General features: G+C 45.3%; 1 protein-coding gene across 5 annotated transcripts in view; it reads right to left on the minus strand.

The window, feature by feature from the left end:
- The window catches only part of HOMER1 (homer scaffolding protein 1), a 91,924-nt gene extending 89,515 nt beyond the window's left edge, over positions 1 to 2,409 (minus strand). For 3 of the 5 annotated variants that reach the window (XM_018569349.1, XM_018569328.1, XM_018569358.1), the window contains exon 1: positions 509 to 701. The gene's annotated coding sequence lies outside the window, so the exon portion shown is untranslated. Of the gene's footprint in view, positions 1 to 508; positions 702 to 1,124; positions 1,187 to 2,283 lie in introns of those variants that run through there. The other 2 variants (XM_018569334.1, XM_018569342.1) reach the window with 2 other exon arrangements.
- Between the last annotated feature and the right edge of the window lie 14,831 nt (positions 2,410 to 17,240).

Here is a 17,240-nt window from a genome sequence, read left to right on the forward strand (position 1 = left end):
ATATTATTTTATCATTCTTATACAGGATTTATATAGCGCCAACAGTTTGCACAGCACTTTACAATATAAGGAAGACATCACAGTTACAATACAATATATGACAAGAGGGATTAGAAGGGTCTTGCTGATTTTTGGATATCTTAGGACCTGGGTACATGGACAAAACACCGGGCTGAAGTGTCAAAGTTTCTCAGGCTGTGGAATGATGAAGGGATTCGTAGGTTCTCTATAACCCATATGGGGGAGGGGGGGTGTCACTGAGCGGGTGCCTAGCAGACAAGCAGCACTGCCTATCCAGAGATCAGGAAAGGTGACATAACTATGCAGTAGATGAACCATAGGGATGGGTACACCGGGTATATGGGCAGTTTCAGTTTAAAGTTTCTGAGGGTCAGAAGGGGGGTAGATAGGAGGTGACCCAGCAGGAGAGGAGTGTTGCAGGGTCAGAGGACAGTCTATGTGACATTGCAGGGGCTGCGGAGAGACACACAAAAGGCACAGCGCTCACCATCCAGAGCAGCTCTCGCCGGGGACGCAGGCGGCGCCTTCAGCACCTCGGACAGCGGCAGGATGAGGCCATCTCTGACAGCGGAGGCAGCAGCTCGTTCCCGGCCATCAGCAGGACACAGCAAGCGGCCATCCTTCAGCTGGCGGCACCGAGCATGTCTCTAAAACACACACAGTGACAGGAGGATAACGGGAGGAGGAAGGAGGAGGAAGGAGGGGGAGGGGACAAGCCAAATAATAACCCCAGATCACAAGGACAGCGCCGCCTTCAGCAGCTGCTCCAGGCCTGGCTCCATAGTCACATCCAATGTACCCTGATCAGTAAGGGGTCACCCAGCCTCCGAGCCATGTCTATTCGCAGCACTGGGCACGGATCATTACCATGCATGCTGTCTATTCCATGGGTCAGCAGATGCATGACTATTCAAAGACCCCCCCTCCTCCCCCCTTTACACCTCCACCAATCAATCAGCCAATAGCTGTCATATCCATCCCTCACTCCTCCATCCACAGGTCCAGCCTTGAGTTATGTAATCCCGGAGAGTGAATCCCTCTACATTGCAGAGCAGCTCTGCTATGGCTGCACCATGATCCATGGACGAGGAGCCGACACTCACCTCTGATTGCCAGTGCAGGCCCCAATTACAGATGCTGCATGTGCACATTACACATATTACACTGTACACACTCCCCCATCCGTCACAGCAGTGGCATCACACAGGCACTATTCCTGGACCAGCACAGGAGGAGGATGCTGCATTGAAGGGGGCTATGGCCAAGGCAGATCTCACACAGCAATGTAATGGAATCCCAACCCCCCTCCCTCCCTACACAAGACAAGCAATCATTGGGTGCAGATACATAGAGATACAATGTGTATATATACACACACAATGTGTGTGTGTGTGTATATACAATGTGTGCGGTCACCGCTTTATTCAATAAAGTAACCCAAGGTGCACTGTGACTGCAGTATCTGAAATGTGATTGCTCTGTCCCAGTACTACATCCAGTGTGTGCACATAGCAGAGCCAGGCTGGCACGGGTGCAATGCATCTCCAAGGAATGGCTGTGTAGGTGTGATCACTGGCTGACAGTATGTGCATGCTATGTACTGTGTGTGCTCGATTTGCATGCCTTGTACTGATCTTGCAGTATGTGATCAATGTCCATGCCGTGTACTGATCGCGCACTGTGTGATCAATGTCCATGCCGTGTACTGATCGTGCAGTATGTGATCAATGTCCATGCCGTGTACTGATCGTGCAGTATGTGATCAATGTCCATGCCGTGTATTGATCGTGCAGTATGTGATCAATGTGCATGCCGTGTATTGATCATGCAGTATGTGATCAATGTCCATGCCGTGTATTGATCGTGCAGTATGTGATCAATGTGCATGCCGTGTATTGATCTATTGATCGTGCAGTATGTGATCAATGTGCATGCCGTGTATTGATCTATTGATCGTGCAGTATGTGATCAATGTGCATGCCATGTATTGATCGTGCAGTATGTGATCAATGTCCATACCGTGAACTGATAGTGCAGTGTGTGATCAATGTGCATGCCGTGTACTGATCGTGCAGTGTGTGCTCGCTGTGCATGCCGTGTACTGATCGTGCACTGTGTGCTCGCTGTGCATGCCTTGTACTGATCGTGCAGTGTGTGATCAATGTACATGCCGTGTAGTGCCCGTGTGCATGCCTTGTACGTGTCCCGGTAAGCCCCTCCCCCACACTGACCGGGTCTCTGAGGTTCCTGCTTGCCGGTTACCGCAGCTCAGCGGCGGAGGTACGGGCCTGTCCTGCCTCAGCCCGTTCAGACCTTCTCTCCATCCCTCTGCTCGGGAGACATTTAAATAAGCAACGTCATCCCGTTCTCCCCTCCGCATTGACGTCATTCCCGTGTGGGGGATGACGTCAAAGTGCTCGGCGCCGCCGGAAGCGCTTTCTAAATATGGGGAGAGAGGGAGCTGGGAGAGGCAGAGCACAGAGAGGGGTGAAGGAGGGGGCGACGGAGGATCCTAGGATAACGCTGTTTTGCTGACCAAAAATAGCTGTGTGGGGAGACATGATGAGCTGAAGTTGATAGAAATAACAGCCAGGGAGAGAAGAGACACCAACATTGTGTAATCCATCTTCTTCCCACCCAAACATGTCATCTCCATCATCACAGGGGCTAGGGACCCATTCCAGACATGTCATCCCAACCACCCAGAGATCTTCCCATACATAGACAAACAAGAGCTCTCTGTAGTCCTGGCATGCCTTTCCAGTCAAAGGAGGCCATGCCGGGGCAATGAGAGCAAAACAAGGCAAACCATGCCCAGGCAATGTGAGCAAAACAAGGCAAACCATGCCCAGGCAATGTGAGCAAAACAAGGCAAACCATGCCGGGGCAATGTGAGCAAAACAAGGCAAACCATGCCGGGGCAACGTGACCACAACCAGGCTAACCATGCCGGGGCAACTAGCCTAGAACCATGCAATCCATGGCAAAGCATGCTGGGCAACATGACCAAAAGAAGGCAAACCATGTTGGGGCAACGTAACCAAAACAAGGCAAACCATGTCGGGGCAATGTAGCCAAAACAAGGCAAACCATGTCAGGGCAATGTAGCCAAAACAAGGCAAACCATGCTGGGACAACGTGAGCAAAACAAGGCAAACTATGCCGGGGCAACTAGCCTAGAACCAGGCATTCCATGCCAAAGCATGGTGGGGCAGACGTGAGCAAAACAAGGCAAACCATGCCGGGGAAACATGAGCAAAACAAGGCAAACCATGCCGGGACAACATGACCAAAACAAGGCAAACCATGCCATGGAAATGTAACCAAAACAAGGCAAACCATGCCGGGACAACGTGACCACAACAAGGCAAACCATGCCGGGGCAACGCGAGCAAAACAAGGCAAACCATGCCGGGCAAATATGAGCAAAACAAGGCAAACCATGCTGGGGCAACGTGAGCAAAACAAGGCAAACCATGCCGGGCAAATATGAGCAAAACAAGGCAAACCATGCTGGGGCAACGTGAGCAAAACAAGGCAAACCATGCCGGGCAAATATGAGCAAAACAAGGCAAACCATGCTGGGGCAACGTGAGCAAAACAAGGCAAACCATGCCGGGCAAATATGAGCAAAACAAGGCAAACCATGCTGGGGCAACGTGAGCAAAACAAGGCAAACCATGCCGGGCAAATATGAGCAAAACAAGGCAAACCATGCTGGGGCAACGTGAGCAAAACAAGGCAAACCATGCCGGGCAAATATGAGCAAAACAAGGCAAACCATGCTGGGGCAACGTGAGCAAAACAAGGCAAACCATGCCGGGCAAATATGAGCAAAACAAGGCAAACCATGCTGGGGCAACGTGAGCAAAACAAGGCAAACCATGCCGGGCAAATATGAGCAAAACAAGGCAAACCATGCTGGGGCAACGTGAGCAAAACAAGGCAAACCATGCCGGGCAAATATGAGCAAAACAAGGCAAACCATGCTGGGGCAACGTGAGCAAAACAAGGCAAACCATGCCGGGCAAATATGAGCAAAACAAGGCAAACCATGCTGGGGCAACGTGAGCAAAACAAGGCAAACCATGCCGGGCAAATATGAGCAAAACAAGGCAAACCATGCTGGGGCAACGTGAGCAAAACAAGGCAAACCATGCCGGGCAAATATGAGCAAAACAAGGCAAACCATGCTGGGGCAACGTGAGCAAAACAAGGCAAACCATGCCGGGCAAATATGAGCAAAACAAGGCAAACCATGCTGGGGCAACGTGAGCAAAACAAGGCAAACCATGCCGGGACAACGTGAGCAAAACAAGGCAAACCATGACGGGGAAATGTGACCAAAACAAGGAAAACCATGCCGGGGCAACTAGCCTAGAACCAGGCAATCCATGACAAAGCATGCTGGGGCAACACAACCAAACAAGGCAAACCATGCTAGGGGAATGTAACCAAACCATGCCGGGGCAACGTAACCAAAACAAGACAAACCATGCTGGTTTCGATGGGTTACTGCACTCACTGTAGACATTGGTCTTTTCACTGCCTTTTGAACTACACCATATTTTCTCCACTGACTTTATTCAATAAACAGGTCCAACTCTTATACCTATGTGATCTCTCAAGTGAGTAAAGTACCAATACATAGCTGACAGCGTAAGCCATCAGGACATACTTTGTCTTTCAAATTCTGAGCCATTGCGACCAATTATCAAAGTTGCTATTTGTTTGTTCATGGCAAAGGAAAGCTCAGAATCGGGGCTCAGGTTTAGGGGATAGAGGACTAGAATTCTCCTATTAATTCATACTTTGAGCATTATCATGTGCAGGAACTGCAGTGATCAGAAGACTGTTCATCACCATGGACAGCAGCACAACAGCAGCCTGCCACGTTTTCTTCTCGCCACGTCCTAGTGAGATGTTTCTTCTTGTCTCGGTGACCTCTCTTACTGGGCAAAGCAATAGATTTCCATGCCAAGATGAAGGGTTAGTCTTCAAACCAGAGTATCCTGGCGTGGTAAAGGTGGGCTTGCAAACAAAAGGATTGGTGTGAGGGTAGGGATTTACTCTGAAAGCTACCAGTGGGAATCTCCTCTAATGTATTACTCAATGGGACGAGGAGTGAGGAACACCTCCCAAATGGAGACAAAAACAGCATAAAACACCCCAAAAACCCGACAGAGGACCTAACACTTTTTCATTCTATCTAAAACATGAAAATATTTAGCTGCAGTTCCAATATAATTACAGAGTAGCAGGCATGTATTGGAGACTGTATTGTATACTGTTACTGTCATGTATTTCATTATTGAATGGGCATTGTATGTATATTTTTAATATCCACATTTTGGACTGATTGAAAGTCATCAAAGAAGAACTCCAGAAATTAACAAAGTTAAACCTTGCAGTGGGGCTGCCCCTGCACTGCAAGGGTTAACTGCTTGTTTTGGCCTAGGGGCTGGATTAAAGAAAATGTACTCACCTGACCCCCGATTCCACCCAGACTAGTCCCCGCAGCCTCTTCTTCCCCAAGATCTGGCAGTACAAGGACCCATGATGTCATCATGTCTTATGCAGGTTCATTAACCTGCATAAGACATGAGAACACAGAGGGACATATCACAGCTGGGGAGAGGAGAAGGTGAACGCTGACTGCGCGAGGATCGGTCGGGTGAGCATATCTTCTGTATTTAAACCCCTAGACAAAAATGACCAGTTAACCCTTGCAGTGTGGGTGTAGCCCCGCTGCAAGTCTTAAGTTTAATTCCTGGATTTCTTCTTTAAGGACACCGTGCCTTCATATTATTCTATTTGGGTTTAAAAAGAATTAATAGTGATGACTCTGGATAAGAGTTTTTGCTCCGTAGATATAAATGAGATGCTTTTTAGAATATTGCTGAGTTGTATCTTCGGGTCAGTCCACCAAATCTGAAACCCCTTTCAAATCTGGTTTATTTTTTGGTAGAGGGGTAAACCAGTAGGCAGTTTCTTCTATGTCTCAGGAACGCTTGTTGTCAGACCTGTGTGCTTTAACCTTCAGAAGGGATTTCCATTCTTACTTTTATTGTATATTTTCAAGTTATTTTATATCGTGAGAAATACAACAGGGGAAGCTGGGACACGCAAAGAGTGCTGGAACACCCCAAACTCCCAAGTGGAGAGGAAAACATTTGGGAGTTATGCAAGGAAAAAATTTGCTGTTGGAGCAACAAAGATATATAAGAAGTCAGTGTTGACCTTGCCCTCCAGACACCATCTGTAACTAAAATATCACTTTTGGGTAGACTGACCCTTTAGGCTTACGTTGCATTTTCTTAACCACTTGAGTGATACACTCAATGTGACGTTTCGGGGTCTCGCAGGATCCCCTTTACGTCCCAGCAGCATTTTAAAATGACGCCTGTTCTCAGTGGCATCGGAGGGCCCCTGCTCGCACAAGCCCTGGGACCGCCAGCTGTCTCTGAGAGCCAGGAGCCAGCCTGCCCAGGAGTTTAAAGGAACATTCATTGCATTAAAGCAGCTCATTCAAATGAATGGGATGACAATGCACCAAGACATCCAAAAAATGGACACTGATCACGGTTGTAAAGCTTTACTGGCTCCAATGCAAAAAAAATAATAAATGCCCTTCTTTTCTGAGGAAGTGTGCATTTGTTATTTGTTCTAAAAAGTGGCTGTTGCATTTAAAGGAAGTTGAAAAATAACAGCCTAACTGGCCAGATCACCAGATCTAAGGATCGGTATGCTGTAATTTATGTGTTGGGGTTCAGATACACTTTGAAGGTCCATTTAGTGGATTTTCAGTGTTTTCTGAGTGGAATTAGTTGTTCACAGATTGTTTTGTCTGAAGTTGCTCTTTAACATTTCATGGCAGAATCCACACATTGTGTTTCTCGTTTAGAACTATTTGTCTACAAATGTAGTCATCAGGCATGAGTTGTAACCTCATCCTGAATAGTAGAAAAACCTTGGTCTAATGCCTTGGTTCTCAACTGGTGGGTCGTGACCCAAAAGTGGGTCGCGACCCCATGTTCAGTGGGTCGCCTTGTGCCTTCCACTTTTCTAGGCGAGAGGCTTCTCAGCCTCCCCCCAGCGCAGCGCTGTCAGTTCTCACGCCAAGCAGCCATCCAACATATGCTGCCCGGGGCAGAGTGTCAACTTGAGGTGGGGCGGGTAGGAGCTATAGCCATGAGAGAGCTGCATCCATACATGCATTGCTTACAGCTCCCTCGCATGTCCTGTAGAGGTGCCTGGACCGAAGTGATGTCACATTCTGGTTTGCGACACCTCTACAGGGTTCGCAAGGGAGCTGTACCAGCAAAGCACATATGGACCTAGCTCCATCACAGCACAGCAGCCCACACGGAACCCAAGGCTGAGGATCCACTCCAGTTCTCATAAGGTACGAAAGTAACAAAAATAATTTTGGAGTGTGTATATGTGTGTGAGATTGTGTCTGTGGTTGTGTGTGTCTGTCAGTGTTTTTAAGGGCCCGTTCACATGAGAACAGTGCGTTAATCGAAGAGTCCTGTGCCATCAATGTACTGCACAACGCCTTTCATTTAAACGGCACCCCAAATGCACTTCCCGCCCACAGTTTAATCACCCGCACCGGAATGCGCAGTGCCGCTATGCCGTGCGTTCCATTGCAGTGCGACTTGGGTCGCGACTTAATCACCAAGGACAAATGTGGGTCCTGAGGTTACACAGGTTGAGAACCACTGGTCTAATGTAACATCATAGAGTGTGCGAATGTCACGTGTTGATGACATAGCTGGGTGCTCAGTTCTCAGAGTTGTGAGCTGAACTTTCCTCAAACTGGTGAACAGAAAAGAATGAATAGATTGTGACTAAGCGCACACTCTTCTGAATTCTCCTTACAGGTACCTTGTTAATGCAATCAACACACATATGCACCTTTTAAAAGCTTCTTTGGCTGTCTTGCCAGATCTCTTCATTTACTATTCTGATAAATTGGATGACTTAAAGTTTATTTGGCTGGAGAGAGCAGACACATGAGTGAATAATGAAAGCAATGGATTTTAAAGGAGAACTATGAGATGAGTGCTTATCACTCATCCTCATAGTTCTAGCCGACCTGTGACAATGAAACTGTCACAGGTCGGCTCAGTAGATCGGGAAGTGAGCGAACACATACCATCGTTCGCCCACTTCTCGATCTTGTCACGGCAGAGAGCCGTGACAGGGGTGGGACTGGATTCCCACCTCCCCGCTCCGATCCTCCAGCGCTGACTGGCGGATCGGACGGGGGAGGGGGCGGGTACAGCTGGCTCTGCCTCTAGATAGGCAGAGCCAGCTGTCACTCACGCAGCTGGGCGAATCCAGACATAATTTTCGGGATCCGTTTCAGCTGCGGTGTCTCGGTATACCGCAAGCTGTAGCTCACGGTATACTGCGGCGTCTCAGTATACCGCAAGCTGTAGGTCACGGTATACTGAGCTTAGGGTGACGGGAGGATGTTAGTTTGTGTCCTCCCATTACCCTTAGGAGAACTATGGGGAAAAGCCCTAACCCCATAGTTCTCCTTTAAGTGAGTTTGCCATTGAATTGTAAACATACACATAAGTCATCTGCATTACTCAGGGTTTAGTGCTGCTTTTTAGGCCTCATTCACATGCACGTGAAGAAACCTGCGCCCGGGAGGAACAAGTGCTGTGTGCAGCAGTGTTCAATGAGACTGTCTGCGTCCAAGGGTGTACGTATGTGCAAATTCGGGTCAGCGTGAAGCCGTATGCAGCTGAATCCTGTCATACGGATGTTTAGGTGGCTACAAGCAGCCCCCTGGCCCCTCATGGGGCTGAGGTTTCTTCCTGGACGTGCGCACTGTACACCCACGTCAACACTATTACATGGAATGTTTCCTTTTTTAACAAATACCTTATTATACATGGCCTAGCCAAAAAAAAAGTCACCACCTGGATTAAGCTAACCCTTCACCCTTTTGTGATCCATCCATCATTGGATTTTTTTTCATTCCCAGATGACAATGCCAGGATTCATCGGGCTCAAATTGTGAAAGAGTGCTTCACGGAACATGAGACATCATTTTCACACATGGATTGGTCACCACAGAGTCCAGACCTTAACCCCATTGAGAATCTTTGGGATGTGTTGGAGAAGACTTTGCACAGTGGTCCGTCTCTCCCATCATTACTACAAGATCTTGGTGAAAAATGAATGCAACTCTGGATGTAAATAAATGTTGTGACATTGCATAAACTTATGGAAACCGTGCCACGGAGAATGCGCGTCGAAATCAAAGCTAAAGGCGGATGATGAATGTGAGTGTGTGACTTTTTTTTTTTTGGGAAAGTGTATATATTTAATTTTTATAGACAGATGTAGATTTAAAAAATAGTTGTAATAAGGCCTAATTCACATCAACTTGCACAGTCATTATGTGTACATATTCGTGCAGAAACCTGCGCATGGGAGGGACCTGTACATCCCTATGACAGGATACAGCTCCACGCGACTACATGATGCCCCGAACCGGATGCACACCCTTGGAAGTGGACAACCAGTCCTGTCATAGAGATGTACAGGTGGCTGCACATAGCACCCGTCCCTCCCAGACGCAGGTCTCTGTACAGATGTGCACGTTGTACGGCTGTGCATATCCAGGTGAACGAGGCCTTATTGCAACAAATGTATACAGTAATTTATTTCTTTATAAAAGTTACATAGCCTGCATGCAATAGTGTTGACCTGAAGTGTTTAGCAGTAGTACAGAACAGTGACAGGCTTCCATTAGCAGTCTGTCTAGAGTCAGTGTTTTCACTTCACACCTAATGCAGTTGTACTGTATTCTATTAGAAGTGGCTTCAGGCTTTGAAGAGAATCACTATTGGGGGGCTTCTGCAAAAAAACAGAATGTTTTGTCTTACATTATTATAATTTGACACATTTACCTATGAAATAATTTTAATTATCCTCTTATTTAGCGTTACTTAAAGCTGAACTCCAGGACTACCTTCCATCTTACACAGTTGTACTGGCTCCTCTCCTGGACTGCAATTGTTTCCTCTGATTTCACTGCACACTCTGAGCTTCGCACGATGTAAATGCAGCAAGCCAGAAAGGACCCGCATCATTTCCCGGCTCGAGCATCCCCAACATATTCATGCGCTCGTCTTCCAAAGCGAACCGTCCCTGGCCCGCCCCTTTTATTCATTGGATTTCAGTCATGAATGCTCAGCATCACTTGTGGGCATTATTTAGAACAGCTTGCAGGCAAAGGCAGCCTGTCTACGAATGTCAGACTGACAATCGCCCTAATATTTGCACAACTCCTCCAAAAAGCCAGCCCACTGCTTGCTTTAGAGCTGAGTGATCTTAAAAAGAATACTGAGGCAGGGTGCTCTACTGGCCCTTCCCTCCAGCCATGATCTGCCTGCACTGCATAAAGAAGCACAGAGACCCTGTGATTATTTAATTGGGTCTAAAATAAGGTAAGTAATTAGAACAGTTTTTATTTTAAAAATGTTATTAGCATGTTCTGAGGGGTGAAACGGTGGAACCACAGAAGGTAAAACATAAGCAGATTAAACATCAGCTTCAGTTTGTGTATGGATGACTATTCGAGCTAAGAGCCAGAGGTGAGATTTGTCAGTTGCAACCCTGTCAATTAATTGTACTCATGCTGACAACACACCCTGGGGGCGATTCAATAAAGCATTTGTGACCTTTTTCTGGTGGTATTGTCCCTGCACCTAATTCATGAAAGCCTTTGGACAGTTTTGTTAAGAGTTCCCTCATGTGACAGATTCAGGTAGTTGTTATTTGCACCACTTTCAAAATGTGTTGCTGGGGCTGCAAGAAATGAAAAGAATTATAGCCAGTTTGTAGATAATGAAATTGGAGGTAATTATAACCAACTCTAAGTTGGCGAAGAGAGGCATGCAAACATGCCCTGCTCTGTACTACTTAGTGGGGCCGCTGTATAGTACAGGGCATGTTTACACTGGGAAGCTGTCATAATGAGGCAGTTTCCTGCTCAGGGCTGCTTGTTAGCTAGGATGGTGTTGGCTGTGCAACCAATGTTTCATCCCTGGTCCTACTCAACTGCCGGCTGTGAAATTCCCCCGGCCACCAGCTTAATATATATAAACAAACGGGTGGGAATGCTGGTTGATGTCATTACACAAATATGGAGATAACCATTATCCCAATTATCTCAATTATTATAAAATAGCAATGATCCCTACAGAATCAGATAAAAAAAAGAAATGCTCAAAAAGTTTTAGCTGGAGTTCAGATTTAATTTGTAAGTCAAGTCCATTTAAATCTGGTAGTACATCTAACACTACCCTCTGATGGGTGGCTCCATTGCTCCACCGTAGAGTGGAGCCACCCTAAGACAGGAATGGTGTTACTGGCCAGATCGCCAGGTGAAAATAAAGGAAAAAAGGAATAAAAGAAATAAAGAAAAGAAAACAAATGCAGCCTCCACATTGAGGGATTGGTAAGCTGCAATATATTAAATTTTTGGTTTTGGTTTTAGATACACTTTAATGTCCATGTTCTGGGCACAGGTGCACTTTAAGTCATCCCAAAAAACGTATTACATTCGGTGAAACCAGGTTTGCCCAGCTTGTGCCTCTGTTTGCATGGGATTCTTCTGGCAACAATTCAGGGGCGCAGAAAATCTTCATAGAACTGGCTTCCATTAATACTTTGAATTGGCCACCTTGATGTAGTTTTCCTTCAAACTGTTTTCTATAGTATCTTATATATTCAGATTTATAGGGAAATATGTTATTCTTCCAAATGCAATATTGAAAGTAAGTATTGATGTGAAAATAACAGCGAACATGACATATGGTAGTTTCGGTAGGCCGGTTCACACAGGGTCTCAGAACATGGGAATTTCTTTGACCACTCTGAGAAATGAAGGCATGTGCAGTGAACGGCTACGTTCAATTAGTGAGTGACCTGCATCTGCCAATCATACAGCTGACAGCTGCGTTTCACAACCTTGAGATGGAGCCCACAACTGTAGATTTTACAGAAAATGCTAGTTGAAAACCTTCATTAAAATCCCTGTAATTAAGTCCCTCATTTAATTTGCTGACAACAAGGCTGTGCTACATAATAGGGATCATGTTGTACCAACTATGAATTTTTACAACAAAGCAGGAAAAACACAATTTGTTACTGTATATAAAGAAAGTATATATATAAAAAAAAATGTATTTTTATATACATTTATTGTACATGACAACCTATAGAAATACTAACAAATGCATTTATTTTGTAGACTGAGAACTCATTATATGCATTGGTATGCAATGCAAACTGCATCACAATACACATCAACACACATTTTCATAATGATTTTTTCTTATTTCAATAAGAAACACATGCGCCTTAAAGAAGAACACCAGGGTCTCTTCATCAGGGCATAAGGAGTGACCTCATTGTGGCTCCTGTCACTTCTACAGGGCACGCAAAGGAGCTGTACAAGCAATGCACATATGAATGGAGCTCTCTCACAGCACAGCAGCCCATGCTGGACCCCAGGCTGAGGATCAACTCAAGTTCTCGTAAGGTATGGAGACTGAGTGGATCTTTTGAATGGCATCCCGAACGCACCTCTCACCCACAGTTCAATCTCCTGCACCGGAACGAGCAGTACCGCAATGCTGTGTGTTCCAGTGCAGGGTGACTTGGGTCACGACTTAATGACCAAGGACAAATGTGGGTCCTGAGGTTACACAGGTTGAGAACCACTGCTCTAGACCAAAATAATCACTTAACCCTTGTAGTGCAGGGGTAGCCCCACTGCAAGGGTTAACTTTTGAAAATGTTTGCGTTCTTTAAAATGGATAGAGGTGAATCCAGCCTAATGATAGTTTTGGTGACAAGAACAAAATGCAGTTTTCCTCTTCATGAAATGTGCATATCATGTACCTGGAGGCCGAGATGACAAGAAGGCTTCCATTACACCTCTGGTCCAGACACCCCTGGAGAGAAGCAGAGGGAGTGAGAAGGCACAGAGTGGCAACGGTGCTGGGAGTCCAGATCAAGAAAAACATCTGGGCAAGACAATGGAACAGAGCAGACTGGAAGCATGGTCAGGGCAAGCAGCGGCCGAGAAGACAGATAGCAGGCAGAGTCCTAGTCAGGATGCAGGCAGAGGTCACACCAGAAGAGCAGCAGAGAAAAGCCAGACAGTCAGGAACTTAGCCGAGGTCAAACCAGAGGTAGCTGACACAAGCCATGGTCAGGAACTTAGCTGGGATCAATAACAAGGGGACTAAGCAACAGGGGAAAAAAATCAGAAACAGGTTCAGGATAAAGTCACAGGGTAACAGCTGAAGACCATACAGAAATATTCCTAGCTCAGCACTGTGCTTTAAATAAAAATTAGGTGTACGCATGCGTGTGAATCCAGGTGCATTTTTGCACCTGTACGACCACCTATCCAAGAAATTTGCCCTTGTAGATTAGCCCACTCTTGGGAATTAGTGAGTTTGTGAAATAGCAAGCTCTCGCATACATCTGCGCACACGCAACAGGTTGGAGAGGATCCTTTTCTTGCATATTGGCTCACACGCACATCTTCTCCTGATACTGTCCTGACAGTGCATTTTATCATTAGAATGCCATTTCATCCATGAACATGCATTCACTATTATAGACTCTGATGCAGCTATTGTTTTTCTGAGCACGGTGTGAACACATCACACAAAATGGTCAACAATGACCAACCGTCAACAACGGCTAACCTGTGTGCAAACGTTACCTTAAAATGCATAGGTGTGAATGAATATCATTTCCATTTAAGGGGATCGCAATCTTTTGGATTATAATAATGCATATACTGTTGTGGTGCCATTTATTATTCAGACTGGACACACCTGCATATGCATTCAAGCAAATAAAAATACATTGCCAATCTGCATATTCACATGAGTTACAAACCAATTTTCCTATCACTAGTTCTTAGCAGCAAAAATATAAAGGATGGTTCAGACGTTTAACTGAAGCTGTTTTTCATCTTTCTAGAATAACTCTGATTTCTACATTCAGTTCCATATATGGTGACACATCTGTGAGTGGTGCTGTGACAGGTTCTGGGAGCTCAGTAGAGCAGCAAGTAGTTATACAAATGATAAAAATACACAGCTTATTACAGGCAGAATGTCTCCATATTTGCAGTTGGTAAAGATTTATACAATTCACCTTATCATTCTCTTCACTAATTATATGTTCTCTAGACCAGCCTTTCTCAACCATGGTGCTGTGTCACCCTAGTGTGCCTTCTGGTTTCCTTAGAATGTCAGGGATTCTAAGGGGTGCCTTAGAATGTTGTGTTAGTGGGACTGTGATGTGAAGGCGGGAATGAAGACTGATGTGGAGGGGGTTCCTGATGTAAAAGGGGGACTATGAAATGAAAGGTGTGCTCCTGATGAGGAGGGGGGCTACTAATGCAAAGGATATGACTCTCATGTGAAGGGGGGGAATCATGATTTGAAGGGGGAACTTCCATGTGAAGGGGAAACCCACTGTTCTGTGTGTTTTTGCGTGGGCCCCCCCCCCTTAAAATCTGACATTTTAGACTAGGGAGCCTTGAGATTTTGCATACTTTTAAAGGGTGCCATGACGTTCCGCCCAGCTTCCTGATTGGCTAGGAAGCCAGGTTCACTTGTTGGTAGGCACTAAGCACCCTTGCTTCCTAACCAATCAGGAAGCTGGATGGCACATCATGACTCGCGTCCCAGCTTCCTGATTGAAACAAGTGAAGCCGCTTCCTAGCCAATCAGGAAGCCGGGCGACGGATCATGATCCACCACCCGACTTCCTGATAATCTGGGCACGCGGCACCGATACTCGGTATTGGCGAGTACCGAAAAAAGAATATTGGCACTCGTACTCGATACCAAAAAACCACCTTGATGTAGTTTTCCTTTAAAATGTTTTGTATAGTAACTTAGATATTCAGATTATCCTTCCAAATGAAGACTGATGTGAAGGGGGTTCCTGATGTAAAAGGGGAGACTCTGATATGAAAGGTGTGCGCCTGATGAGAAGGGGGGCTACTGATGCAAAGGATGACTCTAATGTGAAGGGGGGAATCATGATTTGAAGAGGGCACTTTGATGCAAAGGGGGAAACCCACTGTTTTGTGTGTTTTTAAAGGGTGCTATGACTGAAAAAAAGGTTGCTGCTGTAGATAACATTAAGCTCTATGTGCAAAGATGCCACGATTTTCAAATGAGCTCAAAGACAATTTGCACAATACAGTGTCAATGGACCAAAGAACACTACAGTCTTTACAATGACTTAGTACCTGGCTTATTACTAAATCAAAAAATATGCTTGGAGGGATGCACTCATACTAGTATCGGTATCGAGGCAGCCCGAGAGAGAGAGAGAGAGAGAGAGAGAGAGAGACAGACGCAGCCTGAGAGAGAGAAAAAGAGAGAGAGCCAAATGCAGCCCTGGAGAGAGAGAGCCAAACTCAACCCTGGAGAAAGAGAGCCAAACGCAGCACCCGAGGGAGCCTAACGCAGCCCTTCGAGGGAGTCAAATTCAGCCCTTGAGGGAGCCAAACGCAGCCTTTGAGACCCTGCACATCCTCCCGAGACTGCATACAGCCTTGGTGAGACCGTGCACGGCCCTGGTGAGACCGCGCACAGCCTCCTGAGACCCTCTTAAATCCCTGATTAGATCTTGCAAAGCCTGCTGAGATGCCACACAGCCTTGGTGAGCAACACACAGTATGTAGCTTCATATTTTTCTGCATTGCTCTAGAATGTATTGCTGGGATTTGTAGTCCTCTATAGCTGGTGGTATTCTGCATTGCTGTATAATGGATTGTTGGGATTTGTATTCCTCTATAGCCGGTGCCTTTCTGCAAAGCTGTATAATGTATTGCTGGGATTTTAAGCCCCTCTACAGCTTGGAGTCAGTGGCAGAACTACCAGGGCTGGAGCTGTGACAGGGCCCTGATTTTCCACCACTGTCCTAAAATTATTAGTCTGTATTGTTTTTTTTTTTTAAAGTATCGGTAATTGGTTTTGGCGAGTACTTGAGGAACAGTACTTGCACTTGGTCTTGAAAAAAATGGTATCCGTGCATCCCTATATGTTATGCTATTGTAACTATTCAGTTGGTAATAATAATATTAACATAAATAATAACAATATAGATGATAACAATAAAAGCCCAACAGAGGATCTGATCTTTTTTACTTTATCCAAAACTAAAGTTGAGTTTTGGCTGGATTATCGTACGATAATCGCAAAGTGTATGGAAGGCGTGCGACCAACCTCGCAAGACAATAGTCTTGCGAGGGTTGTACAGTGTAGGGCCACCTTTAGATGGAATTCTTCTTAGAATAAATATGTGATGAAATGATTCTAATATTTATTTTTTCCACTACAGTAGTGCATTGGTTAGCTATAGTTTCGTAAAGTGAAGCTAATTCATGTAAAAATCTCGCAAGACAAATAATATTTGTTTTCAGGGCTTTGCAACATTTCCAGCAATTAGTAAGAACTGATAAAATCAGACATCTACCGAGGCATCCTTTGAGGCGTGTGATTAATTGAAGTGTTAATTATTCTAGTGGTAATTTAATTAATTCTTATACTTTGGAACTTAACTATTGCACTCTATTGCAAACTGTCAGACTCTGCCACAATCCTCGCAATGGTTTGTTTGTCTCAGAGCTCTTTATACTTTTAAATATTATATGTGTTGGCAAAGCATGGACAGAAGTAGTTATTAAAAGGATTAACCCTTTGATTGCCATGTATTAAATACATTGTGGATGTCCCAATCCTGGCAGCCAGTGATATATAATATACATTATCACGAATAGATAGATAGATAGATAGATAGATAGATAGATAGATAGATAGATAGATAGATAGATAGATAGATCTCATCTGCTCCTTTTTCTAATACTGTGATGCAAGAGAGGGAAATGGAAACTGTTTCTTAGGGCCACACCTTTGCATATTAAATTCCACACCTTTGGAACTTGCGTTATAATGCATGGAAATGCGCATAAAAACGTGCATACCATTACCATGCTTCGTGGTGCACTGAAAAGGTATGTTGCAGAGCTGTTCAGAATGAATAGCAGCGAATCTCACCAATGTGAATAACCTGCATTATTGCAGCACACTGATGTGAATGGGCCCTGTAAGTTTGAAGTGTCTATTTTATACAGGTCTGCCACG

This window comes from Nanorana parkeri, unplaced genomic scaffold (genome assembly GCF_000935625.1).
Source record: "Nanorana parkeri isolate BGI_ZX_2015 unplaced genomic scaffold, ASM93562v1 scaffold34, whole genome shotgun sequence".
Taxonomy (NCBI): Eukaryota; Metazoa; Chordata; class Amphibia; order Anura; family Dicroglossidae; genus Nanorana; species Nanorana parkeri.